This window comes from Pectinophora gossypiella, chromosome 18 (genome assembly GCF_024362695.1).
Source record: "Pectinophora gossypiella chromosome 18, ilPecGoss1.1, whole genome shotgun sequence".
Taxonomy (NCBI): Eukaryota; Metazoa; Arthropoda; class Insecta; order Lepidoptera; family Gelechiidae; genus Pectinophora; species Pectinophora gossypiella.
Window position 1 is genome coordinate 10,917,175 of NC_065421.1, and position 25,811 is coordinate 10,942,985.

The 25,811-nt window shown below is 38.8% G+C and overlaps 1 protein-coding gene across 2 annotated transcripts in view; it reads left to right on the top strand.

Annotated features, from left to right (window-relative positions):
* Positions 1–17,117: 17,117 nt before the first annotated feature.
* LOC126375196 (uncharacterized) overlaps positions 17,118–25,811 on the top strand; it is a 96,844-nt gene continuing 88,150 nt past the window's right edge. For both annotated transcript variants that reach the window (XM_050022074.1, XM_050022075.1), the window contains exon 1: positions 17,118–17,260. The gene's annotated coding sequence lies outside the window, so the exon portion shown is untranslated. The remainder of the gene's footprint in view (positions 17,261–25,811) is intronic.

The following is a 25,811-nucleotide window of genomic DNA, read 5'->3' on the forward strand; positions in this document are numbered from 1 at the left end:
TCGCCATTGTTCCGCCACCTGTGTTCGCAGACAAAAAGACAATCTGAGCGACTCGCAATGTCGGACAGGTGTGTGGTGTGATCAGACCTTTACTTTTTGTATTCTTTTTCCTTTCGTGTGAGTGAATCTTTGTTTTAGACCGGTCGAATGTGGCTTCTGTATACCTATGGTACCTAGTACAAAGGAAATAGGGATTGTTTTATTTACGAACTCCACCGGTCCCATTTACCTGCAGTGCGCAACGTGAAAAAAATATCAAAAAATCAAAACCAAATCAGTTATTCGCATAGGATTCATGATTTTGTCAACTGTTGGTAGGTTTTATGTTCTAAGTATCACATGATCCGCTAGACATAAGCATGTGAAAATTTAGGAGGTAAGTAGATAGGACTTACTAACTTAACTAAGCTAATATAAATATAATAAAAAAGGGTCGGTATCGGGGTCCTGAAGTAATTGGAGTCACGAGCTGATTGGATGCCTCTATGGCCCCGAATTTGCTTACTGCCGCCATTCCTGTGGCTTGCAGTAATTTAGTTATAGGTTTAGACAGCGCTACAATTCACCGAAGACAATGTGTGGGGGGTCCTTCGTAAAATATAAATAAGTATATTATAATACTTAGACCCACTCCAATATATTTCTGACTATATAACTAATCAGGAGGAATCACGAAAGTAAAAACACTTAGTGAGTTTAGAATCTGTATTGTCCAGTAAACACTGATTATATATATTATGAGGAACACCGGGAAATAACACGCGGTTATATTAAATACAGGCAGTGTACCTAGCCTGATGACGACGCACTTAGTACTGAAACCTAGGTATGATGAACCGTAATGTGACAGGGTATCAACCCGTCGCTCTTCGAGATATTCCACCCACCTTTATCCAAATTAATAACACATTATAGCGCCAATATTCGCACCCTCGTTAACGGAAAGTAACGAAACGATTAACGTAGCCTTGATAGCAGCCCTATAAATAGGTAAGTGGGGTAGGAAATTGCCTGCGCTGCGATAAGGGATGAGTCGGCAGATATCGCGATGGTGATGGTGACCACGCAATTTGGTGGGAACCTTGTGGGAACTGTATTTGGACTATTGCGTGTGTAGAGGTGACGGAACTTACTTAGTTGTATTGAAGATGCACGAATACTAAGGGGGATGATTCAGACCATGATTCTGAGTTAATATCAAGTGGAATTTTCCGTCGTACTTACAAAACTTAGTAAACTTAGTACTTACAAACATAAGTGGAACGTTTTTCACATTGTGATCATACATACATACATAAAAGGCCTATATACGTCCCACTGCTGGGCACAGGCCTCCCCTCAAGCAACCGGAGGGGGTATGGAGCATACTCCACCACGCTGCTCCAATGCGGGTTGGTGGAGGTGTTTTACGGCTAATAACCGGGACCAACGGCTTAACGTGCCCTCCGAAGCACGAAATCATCTTACTTTTTCGGACAATCAGGTGATTCAAGCTTGAAAAGTCCTTACCTAACAAAGGACAGTCTCACAAAGTGATTTCGACAATGTCCCCATCGGGAATCGAACCCGGACCTCCAGATCGTGAGCCTTACGCTCTAACCACTAGACCACGAAGGCTGTTGATCATAAACTATTATTTAAGTGCCTATAATGGATTTAGCTTTAGTGTAAGTACCTATATCTAAGTTTGATATTTTTTCTACGATGAATCCCTAGGTGTACGTACAAATCCCGACCCACTAGGGTCGATTAATTCTTTCCGGCGCCTGAGCCGAGAGTCGCGCCCAACTGGGCACCCTCAGGCCTGTTGTCTTAAACGTTGTACCGGGTGAGAGCCTTCAGCGCTCCCCATTTATCCGGCCAAGTAGTTAATGCCATCTGCGGCAAATCTATAATAAGTCACATCAAAAAAAATGTGTTTAAGTATGTTTTATTTTGTACATGTTTGCTTAAAAACGTGTCAAAAACACGTATTTTTCTTTCATAAATGTTTCATTTTGCACTAAGTATTTTTTTTCAACATCAACAACAAAAATTCACCTATGTTTTTAATCCGTTTACTGAATTTGGATTTTTTTGACGTGACTTATTGTAGATCTGCCGCAGATGGCATTAGACTTGGCCGGACAAAACTGAATTCGGAAAAGAAATTCAGGTTACTATTGCGTTAAACGCTATACTGTTATCGTAATGAGCCCTGTCAGTATTACGAGAATGGGAATTTCCCATGCATTTCCTTATCAGAGGGCTTCAGGCATAGCGTGAGCCTCAAGCCGATTTTATTCCGATACGCCGCCCTTGTAATTGTGGGGTAGATTGGCCAGATAGGTAGAGGTTGCTTTGGTCAGATACTGTTACGGTCTATTTTTTTTTTCATTTTTTTTTGGGAGCTTACAGCTTAATCCACACAATGTTACACTCAATAGTAAGTAAAGGCCAATTACAAACTACTACAAATAAATGAAAAAGAGTTATACAACAAGACAAGAGAGCGGAGATGTAGAAATTTAGATTGAATGCGCAATTTAGCAAGAATACAAATTAAAACATTAACACTAATTAACAATTATTACCTATTACCTCTAATAAGCTTATAAGTAGTGAATGTTGTAACTCTATCCACTGTAGAAGTCGGTTAACGAATCACACATCAAGGACAGACTCATAAAGTGATTTCGAGAATATCCTCATCAGGAATCAAACCCGGACCTGCAGACCACGAACCCAACGCTCTAACCACTAGACTATGAAGGCTGTTTGAGATCACACACACACACACACACACACATATAAAGTTTGAAATCAATTCTATCTAAATGCTTGTGTTGGGCACAGGGTACCATAAACTGTTGGTACTTGTAAATCGAGTTATATTTATCCATAAGTACTTACAACTATAGATTGCATTATCTTTTCGCCTATTCATTGTATGGGTAATACAGTAAACGGCCGAGAGACCTCAACGGTCCCCATTTGTCCGGTCTTACTTGGCATTTACTAGTGTTTATGTCATTTGAGGAGCTCGGTGGCGCAGCGATAAACGCGCTCGGTCTGCGATTGTTGAAGTTAAGCAACTTTCGCAAAGGCCGGTCATAATTGGTGACCACAAAAAAAGGTTTTGATCTCGAGCTCCTCCGTGCTTCGGAAGGCACGTTAAGCCGTTGGTCCCGGCTGCATTAGCAGTCGTTAATAACCATCAATCCGCACTGGGCCCGCGTGATGGTTTAAGGCCCGATCTCCCTATCCATTCTTAAGGAAGGCTCGTGCCCCAGCAGTGGGGACGTTAATGGGCTGATGATGATGATGTCATTTACGACAAATCCACAATAAATCACATTAAAAAATAAATGTGTAGGTAATAGGATACAGGTGTCCACAGATAAGAAATGGGTTCTCTTACACGAGTGGCGAACTGACAGTGACAGATTGGGAGGGACTCGGGCGGTCCTCTATCAATCTCGGGAGTCTCGAGACCTCGACGGGATCGATTAGCGAGGTGATACCACTGGTTCTGATTAAGATCGAGAACTTTGCGACTATCGTGAAGTTTTTTACATCTCCGCTTGACTGGAAGTAGGTTACATATACATAAATAGCCTATATACATCCAACTGCTGGGCACAAGCCTCCCCTCAATCAACCGGAGGGGGTATGGAGCATACTTCATCACGCTGCTCCACTGCGGGTTGGTGGAGGTGTTTTTACGGCTAATAGCCGGGACCAACGGCTTAACGTGCCCTCCGAAGCACGGAATCATCTTACTTTTTCGGACAATCAGGTGATTCAAGCCTGAAAAGTCCTTACCAAACAAAGGACAGTCTCACAAAGTGATTTCGACAATGTCCCCATCGGGAATCGAACCCGTACCTCCAGATCGTGAGCCTAACGCTCTAACCACTAGACCACGGAGGCTGTACAATATACCTACCATAATTTCCTGCGTAAGAATTGTTAGCAATAATAGTTATAACCTTATAACCCAGTGAGAAACTACTTTCTTTTGTTTTGAAATCACAGTTTTTCATGAATATCTTTTATTCCGTAGTAAAAAGGGATCTTTAAGTGAATCATTAGTCAGTGACAGCTAAGTAATTCTATTGTCCCTCACTCGTAAATATAGGTATGTATATATGTGAACTACTTACTATAGTTGATGCCTTTTGTAGCGCTGTTAATTATTGGAGCATAGTGGTTTTATTAATCGATTTTGGGTACACGTACTTATCTGTGGTGTGGGATTACTTGTGTGTGTGTGTGTGTGTGTGTGTGTGTGTGAGAGAGAGAGAGAGGGAGAGAGAGAATGTGCTAATTCTGCAAGACGGGTAAATATGCCAATAGGGAATAAAATACGCCTTATGGGGGTGGGTTAGGCTACAAAGACAACAGAAGACTTGCAGCAAAATGAAAAATGTGTTTATTATCCTTTACAGCAAAATACCGATCTCATTATCCGAATAACGACCTCCGTGGTATAGTGGTTGAGCGTTGGGCTCACGATCCGGAGGTCCCGAGTTCGAATCCCGGTGGGGACATATCACAAAAATCACTTTGTGATCCCTAATTTGGTTAGGACATTACTGGCTGATCACCTGATTGTCCAAAAAGTAACATGAGTACGTTAAGCCGTTGGTCCCGGTTACAACTTACTGATGTAAGTAAGTAGTCGTTACATGAGCCATGTCAGGGGCCTTTGGGGGGTCAAAAATAACCCTCACACCAGAAGCTCTCACACGATAGAAGAAGATTATCCGAATGTACCTACGTGTAAGAAAGTCAGATCAAAGACGAAAAGAGGTCGTGACGTGTCAAATGAAATTTCACAGGCGGTAATGTGATCATCCCTCGATATGTCTTACATCGAGATAAATGGGTTCGCAGCAAACAGGATGTCTTTGTATTTGATATGTAAGTATATCTTTCATATTTTCTTTTGACGCTAAGTGCTGAAACATACTGAACTTTTTGCGAATCATAATGTGGAACCTCCAGTTAGTAATCACTGCTTCCGTTCCCGGGAATGACCCGTTTTAAAACTGTTTAATACTAAGGTCACTGGCTGCTTTTCTTTTTCTTGTACTCTGGTCTTATCTGCCTGAACTCTACACCTCTCCAGTCTCCACTACACACCTTATAATATAACTTACACCTCTGGCTTCCTTTTCGGGATGCAAGAGTGATGCTATGTTTTTTTAATCAGATCAAAATCATTTTTTTTTGTGTGCAAATATCGTACAGTCAGATGTTATCACATTTTCCAGCCAAATATTTAATGTAGATTTAATGCCATTTACAACGAGTCACGTCAAACAAAAGATGTTATCTCAATTAAAATAAGTATCACATACATTGTTTTAAGTTTACCCCGTCATCCCGTGATCATGGCACTTGCAACAGTGTCGAAATATCGGGAGTCTCATATCCCCAATTAAACGCGGTAAGAACCCGTTATTATGTGTTTTAAGTATCACATATATTATTTAATCGGATTATGATATGTAAATACCTCTATAAGTTTACTTCTTATTACCAACCACGTCGACCCTGGTGTCAGGGTTATTATTGAGCCACCAAAGGTACTTGACAAGACTCATGTAACAACTACGTACTTACACGAGTTAGTAGTAACCCGGACCAACGGCTTAACGTGCCTTCCGAATTTTCTAAACCAACCAGATCTCACAAAGTGATTTTCGTGATATGATCCAACCGGGATTTGAACCCGAGACCTATGGAGCGTGAGCCCAACGCAACCACTGGACCACGGAGACCCTTAGGCGATCTACTTCTTATACAATCCCTCTGCATGCAGGCATATACAAAAAAAAAATACCCCGTACGCCGCACGCCCTGCTACGTGTTATATGGGGTCTAACTCTAACATGATTCTGTTTTTAGGGTTCCATAGCCAAAATGCAAAAACGGAATCCTTATGGATTCGTCATGTCTGTCTGTCCTTCCGTCCGTGTGTCCATCCGTCCGTCTGTCCGTATATCATAGCCACTTTTTTACTATATTTACCACCTTACCAATAACAAAACTAAACAAGCGATAAACGTATATAGAGTGTACATACACCTTCACAGATGAATTGTTTTGTTAGCTAAGTTTTAAAAAGATAACTGCGACTTTTCAAAAACGTAGTCTACTTCAAATATCTCGAACAGAACTTGTCAAAGAGCTCTTATCTTAGTTGTTCACTGAAGAAAGTTTAATGTCAAGCGATTACAGAACCACTGGGCAGGAAACAGTGACTCATCAAAGACCCAACTGCCGGGACTTTGTCAAGAGTATTAACAGGAGGTTTGTGACCTAGTGGGAATGTTCCTGATGTAAATACTTTAATAGTAGGTGAGGACAGTGCCTGCTTTTCTTTTTCAAATTATTATATCTTGTACTCTACTCCTATCTGCCTATACGATCCCGACGACCCGATTACCCTAGCCATAGAGGCAGCCAATCAGCTCGCGACACCAAACACTTCAGGACCCCGATACCGACCCCGCCGGCGTGGTCGACGATTTCCCTCATTCAGCGCTTATCGCTATCGACCCACTAGGGTCGATTAATTCTTTCAAATATCAGACGACGCCCTGATCCGAGGTCCGTGCCCAACTGGGCATCCTCAGGCCTGTTGTCTTAAACGTTGTACCGGGTGAGAGCCTTCAGCACTCCCCATTTGTCCGGCCAAGTAGTTAATTCCATCTGCGGCAAATCTACAATAAGTCACGTCAAAAAAAAAACCTATCTGCATAAGGGCTAGGTAATGAAGATCTTTTTTACATAATTTTTCATCATACTTTTTGATGGTGGCATCATGGTGTCCTAGGGAGACAGGGCCCTTCTAGTTCCGAACGAGCTCAAGCTAAAACATAACAACATAACGTAGCATCTTGCCAGTACCATAGGGGTAGACAGTGGTGTTACACTCACTCCTCGCCAGTTATTATTATTATTATTAAATTATTTATTGAAGTTACTAGGACTCATAATTTGTTTACAAAACTTATATATACTTACTAGGTTAGTAGATCAAGGAAATTAAATTAAATACGGAAGAGTTGAGCCGCGACTCACCGCCTCGCCACACCCCCAGCAATAGCACAGCAGCGAGACATGTACTGTGAGCTATGTTCAAGTCCCATGTAAATATTTAATACGAAGTCCTTTGCATATTAATCGGGCACACATCCTGGAAAACACGTGATATCAATTATCTATAATCCAAACTCATAAAGTGGAATTTAGAGTTTAGAGATTTTCCCGAGCTAGGATTCAAATGCATGACACTACGATGCAAAGTCACGCGGTCTCCTAACAGGGCTATCACGAATTTCTAATAAACATTTGTTACTAACTTAGGTATTCTACAAATGGCACTACAAACAAGAACAACCGCCACAGAATACACATTCCCACTGCAGTAGAAACAACAGTATGCTGTATAATATCCCAATGGCCCCGATTCCTGCAGACACCTCCTAATTTTACTTTAAGTTATACCCGCCATTTTCTTATCCGAAAGGAAAGGGACGGATGATTGTCAACAACTTAATTTTAAAACAAATGAATAACCCGGGCGAATAAAATAGGCATCTCGCAGGTATTTAATCCGTTTGACGTGCTGTCTTACTTAACTCTGTCGGGTTATTGGACGATGTAAAATTTTTAAACTGTTGTTTTAGATTTCTGCTTAAAATTTACGTGTATTCCATAAATTTTATGCCTGTCGATTACCCGTCGCTTTCTTTTTGAACGGATAAGAAAATGACAGGTACTTATAAGATAGAATAAAATTAGATGGCGTCTGCAGGAATTAGCAACATTGTTCATGTTAAATAAATAGTGATGCTCATGGGATTGAGGAGCTCGGTGGCGCAGCGGTAAACGCGCTCGGTCTGCGATTGTTGAAGTTAAGCAACATTCGCAAAGGCCGGTCATAGGATGGGTGACCACAAAAGAAAAAGTTTTCATCTCGAGCTCCTCCGTGCTCCGTTAAGCCGTTTGGCGGGTCAATAGTAACCCTGACACCAGGGTTGCTGAGGTTGGTATTCTACCTCACTACCCACACGATAAGAAGAATATGACGGAACTGAGTTGTCTAACTTTCATGATAATGTGCTATGGCGCAATGGTGACCTTATTTGATGACGTCAATTTGTTATTATCAGATTATGGTCTTTCTCTACACCTACTCAATGTTCTACTCGACAATGCTCAATAACTTAACCTTAACCTACCGCAGGCGGATCTGAATTGTTTAACTTTCGCAATAAGACGAAATATAATATATAAAGTTTAGTGATCGCATGTCTCAAACACGAACGGATCCAACACTGTACTGTCAGTGACCTCAGTGGTTCCCCGTGTAATGACGTCATAGCGTTCTCGTGTCTTTCTCTAAACAGGCTAACAGCGAGTCGAGTCGTACTTGTGCATCTACCATACCAATACCAACCATCACCCAAGTTATTGCACCAGAAAATAGCAAGAGTCCAATCAATTTCTTGCAAAGAAATAAATTAACTGGTTGCACTTAAGACCTCCTGGTTACATGTCGTTTCTGTAATAGACCAAAAACAGCTAATAGCGTAAATTTTATAATTATGACAACTAATGGTTCATAATTTCACCACTGTTTACAAATAATTCGTTGGGCTCAGTGACTGAACTTTTGCTCTTTGATTGTACGTGTAACATATATCAGCATCAATGCTTTGTATGTATAATATACAGGGTGTTAGAGACATAGTAACGAATACTAAGGGGGATGATTCAAACCATGATTCCGAGTTAATATCAAGTGGAATTTTCCGTCGCCAAAGTATGGAATTGAAATAATTTAAAAATACACTAAAATTTTCATGAATTTTCCGATAAGAAATTCCACTCGGTATCAATTCAGAATCATGAGTCTAATAGCTTCTTAGTATTCGATAAGATGTCACTTACTTCTGGAGGGATTGGCCGGAGTACGCACAGGACCGCGAAAAATGGAAATAGGAAGGGGAAGGCTTTGCCCAGCAGTGGGATCTTGTAGGCTACATTAGATCAATCCAACTCGCATTGGAGCAGCGTGGTGTAGTAATATGCTCTACAACCCCTCCAGTTGATTGAGGGCAGGCCTGTACCCAGCTGTGGGACAAATATATATATAGCCTTTTTTTTTAAATAATATTCATATCAAAATACAAAAAAAAACGAATCATAACTTTTCTAATTTGTCTAACACAATTCGAAATGAAACGATGTGCTGTTTTATAAAAACCCTCAAGCGGAACAGGATAATCTAATGAACTAACTTAAATGAAATAAAACGTGTGCTAAAAAGTATAAAGTGGTCAAATCATCGTAAGTATGTCACAAAATGCGGCCGGATTTGACCATCGCACCAACTGCGACCTTAGTGTTTCCCCCTGTGAAATAGGCGCATGCGTCTTTAGAGTTAGGTAATAGATCCGGCTTGTTTAATCTAACCGGAATATCCTCTAAGGACCGAATGAAATAAATTTCACAATTCCACCGTACAGGGCTTATTGACATCAGAAAGCTTACGTCAGCGGCGTGACGTCATCCGTGGTTCTTTCATAATATACCAAATAAAAAAAAACATCAAATAACGTATGAATTCGGGTACATAATTGGGTCTTAAAATTTATTCAAATTCAAAAATATCTTTATTCAGTAGGTGACATAGTTACACTTTGAATCGTCAATTTTTACATAACGAACGTCTCACCCGCCTAAAGCTTCTGCAGCTTCTCACAACCTTATATAAAAGCCGGGGAAAAGAAGCTGCAAGAAAAACCTCGGCTCAGGGCCGTAGACCTTCTTTAAAAAAAAATCAACATAAAATATTGTTGTACAATTGAGTAATTTAGCTGCCTAATATCAGTTCTCAGACAGTTAATCCCATGCATTCATGTCTTCTAAATAATCACTAACTTTATAATAACCTTTTTAGCAAAGTTACCGTTAATCTTATGGGTCCCACCAAACTCTATTTACCTGGATGTCGTTGGAAAAAGCTTTTCTTAACGCTCAAGACTGTATCCCAGAGTTAGGGTACATCCATCGCAAGTTGAACTAAGTACCTACCTACACCTTACAGGGTCGTATCGCCGTCTACAATAGTCGAGTCTACTGTGTTAGTGAAAACTGCACTTAATTCATAACTCATTGGTGCAAGTCCGGTACGGGACTCGAACCGGCGCTCCCCGTTTGAGAAGCAAACCGGTAAACCACAGGACCACAGTGATTTACTGTAACATGAACGGTTTAATTAAAAAAAAAAAGATTATTGTCTTTGAAAAAGATCGACACAACAATGGATACTATAGCTAGGACACACAAATGCCACAGAAGTATAACCCTGCTACCTGAACTAGGAGACTTGTATCTCAGGAAGCAGTGTTCAGCAATTACATCTTTTATAACGTCAGTTGAGGCAGACCATTGTTAAACTGAATTTATTTGACATAAACTGTGGTTAAATAAGAACAAATAAACATGCATTTTGTATGTTAATTGTGTTTGTGTATGGCTGTGTGAGTGCTTAAAGATCTCAATTAAGCAGAATTAAGGATCTCAATTGCTTCATTTTATACCCATTGTTCATTGTTCAAGGGTCAGTTTGGCGGTGCAGAGAGGCAACGTGGCCAGTATTCTGGGGACTTTGCCTCGATGTAGTGAGCTGGAGGACATTTTTTATTTATCCTCGTAAGCCCTGGGGTCCTCTGAGAAGGACCAAATAATTGTAGTCATAAAGGCCGAAGGTTTTGAAATAGTTTGTTCTAATAATCAACGAAGGTACTTTTAAAAGTACCAAAACTTTGCCTGTCAATTTAATTCAAACCTTTGCGCCGATTGAGAAAAAAAATATTTTGTCTATGAACTAGTTCATTCAATTTCGTGAATAGGTGGCTTTAATAAAAAAGAAATATGTATCACTTGTCGTAATTTGTCATTTTATTGGTAAAGATGGTGCGCACACGGCGACGAGGTAAAAAAAAAATCAAGTTAATAATCGAATTTCGTAGTTTTTCATCCACATTATTTTCAGAAATCGCAGGTAATACAATAATCAACAACATGACATAGTTATTTTATCAATTTCGTATCGATATCGTTAGCAATATGAAAGCAAACTTTTTTAGTCCTTTGCAAGGGACTTTAGGTGACATGTCCGGATATTTTTCAAATACTTTTTTAAATTGTTATATGTGATTAAATCATACCGATATAGACTGACTTGCTTACGTGATCTTATTATTAAAAAAACTACCGTCTTCATTTTATTTCCTTTTTCCTTCTAATGATGATCAAAACTGACACCATGAATTAATTTCTTTCCTAATAATAAAAACCTAATGTACTTCCAGAGGGACTAATCACAAACTACATCATAAAAACTAAAACTCGTTACTTATTTTATATTTAAATATGTAAGTATATACACATATTTATGACGTACAAATAGGTATGTATGTTAATGAAAAAATACATAACCCTTTATAATAATAATATTTTTTAGATTTTACTAAAAGTAGTGACTTAAACCGGGAGTCCTTCTGGAAGAACTAAAACAAAACGTAATTTTTTCAAAAATGTCTTCTATTCATCCTTACATAGGTCTCCACTTAATTTGAACCCGATCGGATAACTCTAACACTTTAAAAGTACTTGAAGTGCTCGGCCTTTACGACTACAAAAATTTGGTCCTTTTCAAGGTACCACCGTCGTTTATTACTTCGAAATCGTAATTATGCTTCGGCGTTACGAGGGTATAGCTTTTTATTCTTATTTTAAAATTTGTTTTTAATATGTGTGTTGTTACAATTGTAGTTGATTGGAATGTACTTGTTTATGTATTTTTAATTTATACAAGATTAAATTTTAAAAGAACCCATTGTTTGAATATTGACATCAACGTTTTCAATTAACTACCCTTTTATCATATTTCTAATCGAAGACAAGCGCCATTTTAATCAGACTTCTAAAAATTGGCACTTAAACAGATACCCTTTTCGCGGAATCGAGAGTCCTCAGAACGGTTTCGCCAGAAGAGTTCCCCCTCTGAAAGTGCCGTCCGTCCCCCTAAAGAGTGCCATACCCTCCCCCTAAGAGTGCACTCCCTCTTCAAGAGTCGGGATTCACGCAAAGAGGTCGACGACACTCTACATGCGTCATTCGGAGCGGACTTCTGCGAAGAATGATTTTTTTCTGAATTTTATTTTTTATTTGTCGTTCTACTTTTTGATACAGACAGATTTATGAGATTATGAATGGTAGAGTCGGCAGAGGAAGGTCTATGTGAATTTAGCACGACAAAATCAGCCATGTGAAGGTACGATAAGGTTCTATTTTAAATCGACAAGCATCATATTAATATCAGAACAAATAAACCAGTCACAAAAATAATATTTTTGGTTTTATTTTTTTGCAAATTGATGTTTTGCTGACTTGGGATTTGCCTACCGGCACATAGATTATGCTATACTTAAATAATAATAAAAATATTTATTCAGAAAAAAGGTAATTTTTTTTTACAAAATCAGTATTACACTTTTAGTGGAAGTTTATTTTTTTACTGAGTTTACGTTTTTCTGAGACATAACTATGATTCTTACACTAGGCAAAGCCTGGTAAGAATCATGATCCATTTCGTTTATTCAAAATAGTACATACTTACTAAGTCTCCGCTCTGGACAAAAATAATGGAGAATAACTTAAGTGTAAGTACTTAACTTAAAGTGTACTTAACGGTTTATTTATGGTCTGCGTAAATTTGACCATGTTTCTGTTTATCGCTCCCAGCTCAAATGGCTACCTATTCACCGTCGTAGGGACTGTCATATCCTGTCCCTCCTTTACTCAATCCTATTTAATCCCAATACTCCCCCCTACCTCAAAGACCGATTTGTCTTTCACTCCTGTACCCTCAACCGTAACCTTCGTTCCTCTTTCAACCTCTCCCTTAATATTCCCTCCCATTCCACTAATTTCTATGCAAAGTCGTTTACGGTGCAAGCTGTTCGGTTATGGAATTCTTTGCCTGAATCCATTCGAAGGGCACCGTCGTTGGATGCTTTCAAAGGGCAAGTCAAGCAGCACTTTCTCATCTCTCTCTCCTCTTCTTTATAACGTTTTTCTTTTCTATTCCATTCTTCTTACATCTTCTTCTTTATAAACTAGGTATTGTAGTACTGTCATGGTTTCCTTTCTTCCATAGTAATGTATGTAAGTATATATTTACGTATTTATATATTATTATAATCATTATTTATTGTCTTCTATGTATTGTTTTTAATATATTATAGTTTATCTAGTTATAAGTAGTTATATTTTTCAACATTTTATTATTATTATTTTATTTTTTTGCACTGTCTATCCCGCTACATTTTTCATTAAATTCATATCCTATACCTAAAGGTTGCCTGGAAGAGATTGCTACCTTAGCAATAAGGCCGCCTGTTGTACTACCAATTTAATTATAATACTAATGTATTTTTAATGTGATTCAAGTGCAATAAAGAGTTTTTGAATTGTATTGTATTAATGTTTTCTTTATTTAACAATTGTTTGTCTGTTGCGAATTGATCGAGTCCGAAATACAACTCTACGTACAAAAACTGGAATTTCTGATGTGGGACGTAAAGCCGCCAGACTTACTGGGATTGGGCTGGACATGTCTGTCGCATGCACGCTGAGCGGTGGGCACGGATCGGCACACTTTGGGTGCCTCATGACGGGTACAGGCGTCGTGGTAGACCTCGAAAGAGATGGCGCGACGATTTAGACGCTTGCCGGAGGGACTGGCCGGAGTACGCACAGGACCGCGAAAAATGGAAAGAGGAAGGGGAGGCAAAGACCCAGCAGTGGGATCTTGTAGGCTAGATTAAATTACGTAGATTAGGTAGTTGCAAATAGCAGTAAGCAGCATGGTAATTTCCGATAAAACGGTATAAAAACGTCTTTGTAAACAATAGTATTTTTTTGCATTTTTAGTAATACTTAAGTAATTTTTTTGTTTACGAATGACACACTAACATTAGTTTTTAAGTAATTTGTAACTAACAAAACTTCGTAATATGGTCCTTAGACTGAAATAACTTTTTTTATTATTATTATTTTATTATTATAGCCGGTATCTCCGAGCCTTAGTCGTAAAAAATCAAGAGGTCCATTTACGGAGCCTTTCACCCTTGAAAAGGACGCATATTAAAGTTTAGTTAAAATCGAATCGACATATCGCCGTCTATATTAATAGTCGAGCCAACTGTGTTAATGAAAACTGCACTTAAAATAAATTAATAACTCATTGGTGCTAGTCGGATTGCCTGAGGGTGCAAGCCAACTGGGCACCCTCAGGCCTATTGTCTTAAACGTTGTACCTGGTGAGAGCCTTCAGCGCTTCCCATTTATCCAAGGCCAAGTAGTTAATGCCATCTGCGGCAAATCTACAATAAGTCACAAAAAAAACCAAGTCGAGTTCGAACCGGCGCTACCCATTTGAGAATCAATCCGTTGAACCACAGGACCACAGTGACTTCCCCTATCAATTTTACAAAGTAATTTCTTAAATAGGGAGTGGGGCAAAGCCACCACAAGTATAAGATATGAAATTAACTTACATTATCCTGAATATCGCTTAAGCTCTGAAGACTTACAACAGGCAACTTTATTGTCATGCTTTCTTTATTATAATTTTATTCCAGCATTAGAGTTTAGTCTAGCCGTATTTGTGTTTTGTTTTTATGTGTCTAGGCTAGAGCTCTACTTCTGGGAACTCTATTATGACTATTGTTAGTCGTCATTTTATTTACCGTTTCTCATGCATACTTTACCTTATTAATTTATACGTAGGTATACCTTATAAAATCACGTCGCTATTTACTTTTAAATAGGCTAGTGAAATAGCTTGTGAGAGTTTCCCTATCTACCTCTCACAACCCACACGATAGATGAAGAGAAGATAGTGATATTATCGATGGTTTTTATCCGACTGCGACGACAAGGGCTTAATTAGCACATTACAAATAAGTACATATTACTAGCTTTTACTAACGGGTACTCTTTTATTTACTCGATACTTATGTTTTTATAACATAACTGCTCATACACGTCCCGGATAGGTTTTATCTCCAAATCTTGCTTAAATACTTAATGGAAGTACGTTATCTTAATAAATAAGACCCCAATATAAATAAAATATAAGTATAAAAACTAAAACCCGACTATGGAAAAATGACACTCTATAAAGTTTGAAACAAGAATATATTATTCTCGTCTATTCTCTGAAATTCTTCCGAATAGTGATGTTTAGCGCATAGCAGTGCCAATCTATCCTAAGAATTTGCTTACCATGGGGTGCGACCACGGCTATCTCCTAAACATCACTACCTATTCGGAAGAATTTCAGAGAATAAAACAGAATAAGTACTTTCTTGTTTCAAACTGTTTAGAGAGTGATTTTCCGTAGTCGGGTTTTAGGTTTTAAACTTATATTTTTATCCCTTCAGGCTCTCTACAAACCTATTTACTAGTCTTATAACTATTACATAAATAAGTTGCAAAGAATACATTTTGGTGGCACGCTTACCTAGCCTATAATTTACCTAGGTACTCGAATTTTATGATGACCCCGATACCGACCCCGCCGGCGTGGTCGACGATTTCCCTCAATCAGCGCTTATCGCTATGGACCCACTAGGGTCGATTAATTCTTTCAAATATTTTTCCTTTCAGATGACGACCTGAGCCGAGGTTCGCGCCCAACTGGGCACCCTCAGGCCTGTTGTCTTAAACGTTGTACCGGGTGAGAGCATTCGGCGCTCGACATATTTTCTCCGGCCAAGTAGTTAATGCTATCTGTGGCAAGTCTACAATAAGTCACAAAAAAATCAAATTTTAAGCTATTTAGGCTTTCTTGCTGACACACCGAAGAGAACTATGTAAATGCTGCTGAAGGATGATCTGGTTGTTATCACTGCCTTGTAACTGAGAAATAAGCTGTATCTACCTCGCATACCACTTAGTTGCAAACTTTGTGGAGCTCTTTGAAGAGTTCTTAGTTGGTTTATCAATGGGAAACTTCGGGAAGTAGGTAGATCAAAGAGTTAGTTGTGATATTATAAAGTCTACAGCAACACGCCTCCCTAATTCTTTGATACTTATATTATATGGTTTCATGAATAAATGAATAGACAATTTAATAGAGACTGAAAATTATGAATATTTTCCGAATTATATGAAGCAATGTAGAGGTCATGTTGGGGGGGGGGGGGGGGCAGCGCAGGACCGATCGTCGTGGAGATCCTTGGGGGAGGCCTATGCCCAGCAGTGGGCGTCATACGGCTGATGATGATGATGAAGCAATGAATTCTTAAGCGATTAATAATATCTCGCGAAGTTGAAATATTTACAGAAACGAGGCGAGAGGTATTCGTTCATTACGAGTTATTCTGAAAAAGGAAATAATTCCATCCTTATTTGTGATGTCACAAAGAAAATTGTTCCAGCAGTGTCTCAACTTTGTTTCGAGATCTGGTTGACACATTACAGACATTTTCATTTAAGTATTTCAAAGTTATAAGTAGGTAGCAATTTTTTTAAACTTCACCCGGTTTTTACACTATACGCTATATAAATTGATGTTGTATTTATGACGGTAATTACTTAAAGATTAGTGTTTTCCAATACAAGTAACACCTGCTTGCTTGCTAATGGCCGGTAGGTACGCTACATTGATCTAGAAACCTACTTACTTAGCACTGAAAAGATGTAAATAAATTGGTTTCGTTAAGTGTTCGAGTTCGGAAGCAGCCAGTCCAAGTTATACCGCGGCACACATGAACTTTTGCTCTCACAAGTTTGGCGCCACCGAAACCAGTTATTTCACTTTCATCCAGTCTATTGACCCGATCATCATCTCGTATGAGTCACAATACAAAACGATCAATTTTGGGTGCTTTCTCCCGCACCTGACCGAAAGGGGCACGGATCACGGATGCGGACACTTTCCACTGAGGGAAATGGGAACAGCGTTTTGCATGGCCTTGATTCGAGCGGCTGCCGGCAAGACTGCGAGCGGCAGCGGACCAGTCTCTGACGAGCCACAGACCGCGCTACACGTACCAACCCGCCTACACACAACACCACCACGCGACGCGAGTGACAAGTGCCAAAAGTGACACCGAAGTGATTTTGTTACCACTCTGAGGATAACCCTAGCAAATCTGGAGCGATACATATCAACCAGGAGGTGTGTTTCTATTGCTACCTATTTTTTCGCGCGGGATTGGCCGCGCGGTGTTCAATTGTTTTCGCGTTGTTTTTGTTTGTTTTATGAATGAGTGTTGTGTTCATTGAGGCTGGATATTTTTTATGGTTTCGCATAGCGTTGCACTGCGGCGTAGTTTCGAGGCAGACATTCTGTGTGGGCTGCAAAAATGTGAAAGTTGATGTCTGGCTGGTCGCGTAAGATACGCCGGTTGTGCGTTGTGCGGCCAGTCACGGCCTGCTGGCTCTGATCATGTAATTTATTGGTTTACGTTTAAACTAACGAGCGTTTTCAAATTGATTAAAAAAGTGTCATTATTATTAAATTACTCTATCACGGGGCCGTTGTGCTTTACTTTGTAATGGATAAAGAATGGAGTGAAAGGCTCCATTTAGTTTTCAATGTCAGATCCGCATGCAACCGAGGTTCGCATGACACCGGCGCTCGTCGACGCATTTTTGCCATCAATCAAGTTTACAAAGCGGCTTTCTTGGAAGTTAATTAAGGCTGCCTTGTTATTATTTTCGGCCTAAACGCCGGCAAATGAATGTATTTCCTTGTACCATACAATAATACACACTTATAATTTGTTTCTATATTATAAAGTGAAAGTACTTAGGTACCATTGTGTCCAACGAGTGAGAAACGCAAGGTCGAAGATTAGAAGCTCAACTCTAATGTCTTACAAAAACTAAACTGATTTGAAATGAAAGTTGTAATATTAGAAAATATCTGTAGGTGTTTATATAAATAGGTAGCTACCTGTTTAGATCAGATACTGTTTATGAAGCCAGTTAAATAAGTACCAAGGTGCTCTACCTATTTATTACGAATTAGGTTCGGTTAGGTTAGAAAGATTGCCGTTGATTCCAGTACACACCGTATAATTTTATTTTAAGTTGTAGAAGTACGGTCATGAGCGTTAATATGTATACACTTTGGTACCATGTCACATTAACTTTTTTGACAAATAGAACTGTAAGTCTCACTAAATGTCAAATATGTTAGTGCGACAGAGTCCTAATGTAGGTACATTATATTGCTCATGACTGTACCTGTCATATTCTTCTCCGCCGAAAAGGCTAGAGACGGTTGATCGACGGGCATATAATTTATGGAACACACGTCATTTTAGGCAGAAAATTACTAACAAACAAAACACTACTCTCAAATTTTTACATTGGCCAATAACCTGACAGAATTAAGTTGTCAACACACGTCAAAAGGGTTGCGTATCAGCGAGACGTCTATTTGATTCGCCCGGTAATCTTATAAAAAGCTTTTTTACATAAAGTAAGCTTCAAGTGAGCTTTAAATTTATTTTCTGACAAAAATATTATCTGGTATTTCATTGTAAAAACGTACCTATACATAACCCTACAAACGATGATTTTAATTTTCTTAATCTAAAATTTTGAATAGAAATTTTATTTTTATTCCTTGTATTGTAAGTATGCCTTTCACAGTTTCTCGGAAGGAGAGATACATTTTTACATACATACATATTTTTTTCATATCACATCCTAACTAGTAGTAGAAGCGCGAAATATAAGTAACTTACCTACCGGATTGTTTATATCCATAGAGCAATAGACAACAGATTGTTTAATATTTACAGAACAATAAATAAACACTTACTCGTAATTGTTATTACGATCATAATACGAATATTATACTTACGAAAACCGTGTTTGAAACAGAACATTCCTTGCGTAAGTCTTCACTTACGCTTACAACCACGATTACTAAATCCGGCAATTCAATTCAATTCAATTAATTATAAAAGTCTAATTTAATAATTATCAAGGATGATGTGCAAGGAAACGTAAACATTTTATGCATTCGTTAACTTTTAAATGTGAAACTTGCATGTTATTATAAAACTGATTTCCGTAAACTAAGTAGGTACATATAGGAACCATTAAATGGAAATTCCGTGTCGTAGAATTTATTAATAACCATAATATACCTACATCATCACCTCCCTAGCATTATTCCGTTTTTCACAGGGTCTGCTTCCTAACCTGAAGATTTGACAGGTCTAGTTTTTTACATAAGCGACTGCCTGTCTCACTTTCCAACTCGCGAAGGGTTAGGTCACATACCTCCGAAAATGCATTTCTCGGGAATGTGGATTTCCTCATGATGTTTTCCTTCACCGCTGAGCACGTGATAATCATTTATGATTCAAACATGAATTCGAAAACAAATGCGATAATCATTGGTTTAGGCCTGTGCTTGATTCGAACCTGCGACCTCAAAGCTCACTTTGAGGTCGCAGGTTGCATACCCACATTCCCGAGAATTGCATTTTCGGGGGTATGTGACCTAATCTGTATTGGGTTGAAGGCTCTCAAGCCTTCCTATAGTATCATAAATAGTCATGGGATGTATATGACTAGGCTGGGCAAAGGCTTCCATACCATTATTCGTTAAGTATGTATCTAACTTACTTCTGTGTTTTTCTTTATTGTCACAATGATTTTACAGGATGTAAAATTACTATCTCAACATTGAAAGAAAGCACCTAATGCACTTAGAAACAAAAGAAAACTCGTCTTTGTCAAGAAATTCTAACGGAAGAAAATATTTCTTAGAAGTGAGAGAAGTAAACATTTCTCAGCATTCTTAAGATTATATATTTCATCAGAAATATTATATTTCATCAGAAAGAGCCGTGGTAGCCCAGTTGGTAGAACGCTTGCCTCTCACTTGAGGTCGCAGGTTTGAATCCAGCACCAACGACTGTCGATTTTGTTTTCGAATTCACGTTTGGATCATTAATGATTATCACGTGCTCAGCGGTGAAGGGAAACATCGTGAGGAAACCCACATTCCCGAGAATTGCATTTTCGGGGGTATGTGACCTAATCTGTATTGGGTTGGTGTTCCCTTCGCGGGTTGGAAGGTCAGACAGGCAGTCGCTTCTGTAAAAAAACCCGACCTGTGAAATCTTCAGGTTAGGTAAGCGGACTCCGTGAAAAACGGGATAACGCTAGGGTAATGATGATACATAAGAGAGGAAAGTAAGTTCCATTTTTGAAAAGGAGTCAGAAAGTAAGTAGGTATGACAAAAAGTGTTTAATATCCAAGTTCGTTAAATTATACTGGCCTAAAGCAAGCGCTTTTTCTGCTCCAGCCAAGTAGACATCTGCGGCAAATCTACAATAAGTCACGTCATAAAAAAAAGCTTTTTCTGGAACTATTGTGTGAGTAGGTCTTACTTATTCTGTGCAAGACCAACACGAAAGGTACCTAATAGAAATTTGATAAAGTACATTATATTGCTCATGACTGTACCCTCGGCAAATATTTTATGTTCTGAAGCTAATACTGTCAATCGCTGTCATTTTCAGAATGGACACCCACGCCTCTATTATCTTACATGTGGGAGTAACAACGTTTTGTATTTCACTAACTACACTCTACGGATTCATTTTATTTCTACGAATATTTTCAGTTTTTTTTAGACTTGCCGCAGATGGCATTAACTACTTGGCTGGACAAATGGGGTGCGCTGAAGGCTCTCATCCGGTACAACGTTTAATGCAACAGGCCTGAGGGTGCCCAAGTGGGCGCGAACCTCGGCTCAGGGCGTCGTCTGAGAGGAAAAATTTTTGAAAGAATTAATCGACCCTAGCGGGTCGATAGCGATAAGCGCTGATTGAGGGAAATCGTCGACCACGCCGGCGGGGTCGATATCGGGGTCCTGAAGTGTTTGGTGTCACGAGCTGATTGGCCGCCTCTATGGCTAATCAGCAAATTCTCTAATTTCTATTGTTGGATTTTTAATGACATAAGCTGGAAAAAACGTCTTTGCAGACTCAGGTACACTGATTTTTTTCTGGTGTGTTATGTACAAATAAATATATTAATATATTTATTTAATGGTACACTTATAACATTTAAGTAGTTAAGACATAACAGTACTAATATGTAAGCCAATTACAAATGAACAAAACATTCATCATAAAAGCAATATCTAGTCTGTTGAGACTAACATGTTAGCAGCTAAAATCTTGCTGTTAATAACAGTATTCATATATATATATATATATATATATATATAATTATTGCACAAGTTGGTACAAAAATGTATTTTACGCCAACGAAGTCGGGGGTAACAACAAAAAATCGCCAACATTCCACATCTTGCTAGGCGTCATTCAAACACGCCTGCTAGCCAGGATCTTCTTCTGTCGTGTGGGTTGTGAGGTGGAGTACCAACCTCATCAACCCTGGTGTCAGGGTCACTATTGACCCGCCAAAGGCATCTGACATGGCTCACGTAATGACTACTTACTTACACCCGTAAGTAGGGACCAACGGCTTAACGTGCCTTCCAAAGCAAGGATCATCTTACTTTCGGAAAATCTGGTGATCAGCCAGTAATGTCCTAACCAAACTAGGGACCACAAACTAATTTTTGTGATATGTCCCCACCGGGAATCGAACCCGGGACCTCCGGATCGTGAGCCCAACGCTCAACCACTGGACCACGGAGGTCGTTAGCCAGGATGATGTGCTTAGAAGAGGTCACATCATCATAGTAACTACATACTTTGGAAGGACTAATCCACGGGCGGAATGCTGCAGAATAACTACTTAACGAATGAATAAAGTATCGTGCACTTAAATTAATAGAGCTTTTAGCTACAAGACTGTTTTTACCCACATTTTTACCGACTTCAAAAAAGGAGGAGGTTCTTAATTAGACCGTATTATATATTTTTTAAGCTTCTCTTTGTGAATAATATTCAATAAAATACAAATATAATTTATTACCTATACTCTTAATTATTAAGTTTTCAAAATAATTCTAAAAGACATTGTTGCTGATTCCAGCACATACCATCGAATTTTATTTTAAGTCATACCTGTCATTTTCTTATCTGCCGAAAAGGAAAGGGACGGGCAATCGACAGGCATAAAATTTATTGGACACGCGTCAATTTTAGGCAGGAATTTTAAAAACCCTCCCAAATTTATATCATCATCATCGTCATCATCATCAGCCCATTAACGTCACCGCTGGGGCACGGGCTTTCCTTATGGATGGATAGGGAGATCGGGCCTTAAACCATCACGCGGGCCCAGTGCGGATTGATGGTTACTATAACGACTGCTAATGCAGCCGGGACCAACGGCTTAACAAGCGGCTTCCGAAGCACGGAAAATTTATATACCTACTTATTGGCCAAATTTATATATTGGCCAATAACCCCACAGAATAAAGTTTGTAGCACACGTCAAACGCGTTAGATATCAGCGAGTTGCCTATTTTATTCGCCCGGGTTATTCATTCATCTTAAAAGCGGCGGAAAAGAAAATGACGGGTATATCTTAAAATAAAATTAGGTATGTGTCTGCAAAAACCAGGGCCAATGTCATTAAAAATATTTTTAAATTTTTTCTCCATTAATATTTTTTTAAGATACATAAATAAAATGTAAGAGATTTATTTTACTACTTACACAAAACGGAGCACAAAATATACGCCCTTTGCAGTCATCCCTTACACAGATTAAAAATATTACGGTTAAGTAAACCTACAATAGAAAACACGTTTCTTTTTTAAATTCTATTCTTACCTTTGTTTAACATTTGCCTTCTGCGCGAGGTTTTCACAGCGATACGCTAAGGTTGTATTTACAGAGGCCGACAATACCTGTTTACGTTGTTTTTCAGGCTGAGCCCACGTTTTTTTCAGCACCTGTCAGTTCTAACAATGGCACCCGGCTCTTTTAGGCTAGTGAATAAGGCTGCTATTATGGCAGGCATAAAATTTATGGAACATTCGTTAATTTTAGGCAGAAAAATAACCCTTTCAATTTTTTTATTGGCCCGATAGAATTACGTTGACAGCACGCGTCAAGCGGGTCGCATATGAGCAAGATGCCTACTTTATTCGCCAGGCTTATTCTTCCTAAAATTTACAGTTGTCAATCATCCGTCCCTTTCCTTTTCGACGGATAAGAAAATGACGGGTATAATTTAAAATAGAATCAGGATGTGTCTGCAGGAATTGGGGGCATTATCTAATAAGTGCTTGAATGTCATTAATAGTAAGGGCAGTATTGCCTTGCAGTCCAAATGCGGGTTGTGTACTCCTTTACTGTACACCTCTGAAAGTTAGATGTAGTCAAACACAATAAGACAAAGTAAATAATATTCAGTCTGTATCTCAGACGCTGGTAGCTAGCAACAAGATAAATATAAACAGTCGAATTTATAACTACGCCGCCCAGTAAGCTCTTGTAGACTACCTAAGTAGTTACGTTTGATGATTGTTTACTCTTTAGTCAGACGTCACACAAAATATATTTAAAAAATATATCTTACTAGCGACCCTCCCCGGCTTCGGTGCAATGCTAAGGAAAAAAATGAAATTAAATAGGACATCACATTAAAAACCTCAAAAATAACAGTATTTCTCCACTATTTAATGGATGTTATTATACATATAAACCTTCCTCTTGAATCACTCTATCTATTAAACAAAACCGCATCAAAATCCGTTGCGTAGTTTAAAAGATTTAAGCGTACATAGGGATATAGGGACAGAAAAAGCGACTTTGTTTTATACTATGTAGTGATGAAACGCGAGAAACTCATTTCCACTCCTCGCGATCTTTTGCAGCCTCTGTTGCTTGCTCCCATGACATGACAAGAAGAGCTTCATCATCATCAGCCCATTAACGTCCCCACTGCTGGGGCACGGGCCATCCCTATGGATGGATAGGGAGATCGGGCCTTAAACCATCACGCGGGCCCAGTGCGGATTGATGGTTATTAACGACTGTTAATGCAGCCGGGACCAACGGCTTAACGTGCCTTCCGAAGCACGGAGGAGCTCGAGATGAAAACTTTTTTTTTTCTGGTCACCCATCCTTTGACCGGCCTTTGCCGAAGTTACTTTACTTCAACAATCGCAGACCGAACGCATTAACCGCTGCGCCACCGAGCTCCTCTCTCCTCAAGAAGAGCTTACATGAAACAAATTGAAGAGAAGGCGAAGGTCGTGTCTTATAAGGAAGTCAAAGAATTGGCCTTTAATAGGCAAAAATGTTGAATGCTACACCGACAAGAGCGTGGCTCTTAAAGTGGTAGTGATGAATTACTTTACATCTACATAAACAAGTCTGGAAGTAGAAAACTTTCATTCCTTCTCATCTCCGGTCAAAGCAGGTTATGCATACTAATTATGATATTGTTCATAGAAATACCGATCAAAGCACAATGACAGTTAAGTATATTTTTCTCACGACTGGCAAAGGTCGGACAATCTCGCAAGTCAAGGGCAAAAGTACAAGTTGGCTTGGTTCCATTGTCTGAATTTATCCATAATAAGTATATTAAGTTATTAGGGTTTTAACTGTGAAATAAGCGAATAAAATATAAGCCGCATAAAAAGTACTTTGCCAAAATGTCAATTACGTTTTGGGCGCTATTCGCAAACGTTATGCTATTAATCATAGTAGATTTGTACGTCATGAATTATTGTAGATTTTCCTAAGACACAGAGTTAGAGTTCCATTGGTTCAGTCTATTAGTAATGTTGTTCGAGGTAATTAAGACATGTCAAAAACAAAACACAATTGTTCTCTTTTTGAAAACTGTTTACATATTAACGCATTGATCGATTGGACCGCGAATTTAAAAAGTCGCGCAAAATTTCTTAATCATGTCTTGAACTTATATATAGCCTATAATATACGTCCCACTGCTGGGCACAGGCCTCCCGTTAATCTACCGGAAGCAAAGTTATGGAGCATTCTTCACCACGCTGATCCACTGCGGGTTGGTGGAGGTACCTAAAGGTCTATCAATTTTAAGTAAGTATACGAAATTCCTTTTCCAATTTTTAATGTTTCGTAATTAGGTGCAGATAGAAAAATATTATATACAGGGTGTTAGTGACATCGTAACGAAATCTTTGAGGGGTGATTGAGGCCATGATTCTGAGATGATATCAAGTGGAATTTTCTGTCGCAAAAGTATGGAATTGAAAATACTTAATTAAAAAAAAACACAAAAATTTTCAGGAATATTCAGACTGAAAATTCCACTTGATATCATTTCAGAATCATGGTCTGAACCATCCCCCTCAGTATTCGTTACGATGTCACTAACACCCTGTATGTGTGTGTACTTGAAGGAAGAAACCTTTTTTCAGCAGTAGACGGCAGGGCAAAATCGATGGTATAAGATTTAATCATAATTTAGTAAATTATTGGCCCAAGGAAATTAACCAATTTATCCATAAAGTTTGTTCATACTTAGATTTCTGAGGCATACTTTGCTACCTAATTATTTCTCGGGAACTTAGAAAGCAGTTAGGTGAGTCCTTTAATATTGTTTATTGTTCTGACATCGATATTTTGAAGCCTTATCAAACGTCGCATTACAGAGATCCAATAATTAGACTTTATTAGGCCGCGTCGCGTGGGCGCCGTTTGATTGAAAAGCGTAGGTGTTGCAAATACGGCTTTACTAAAGCTCAAGCAATTTACAATACCTCACATAACTCGGC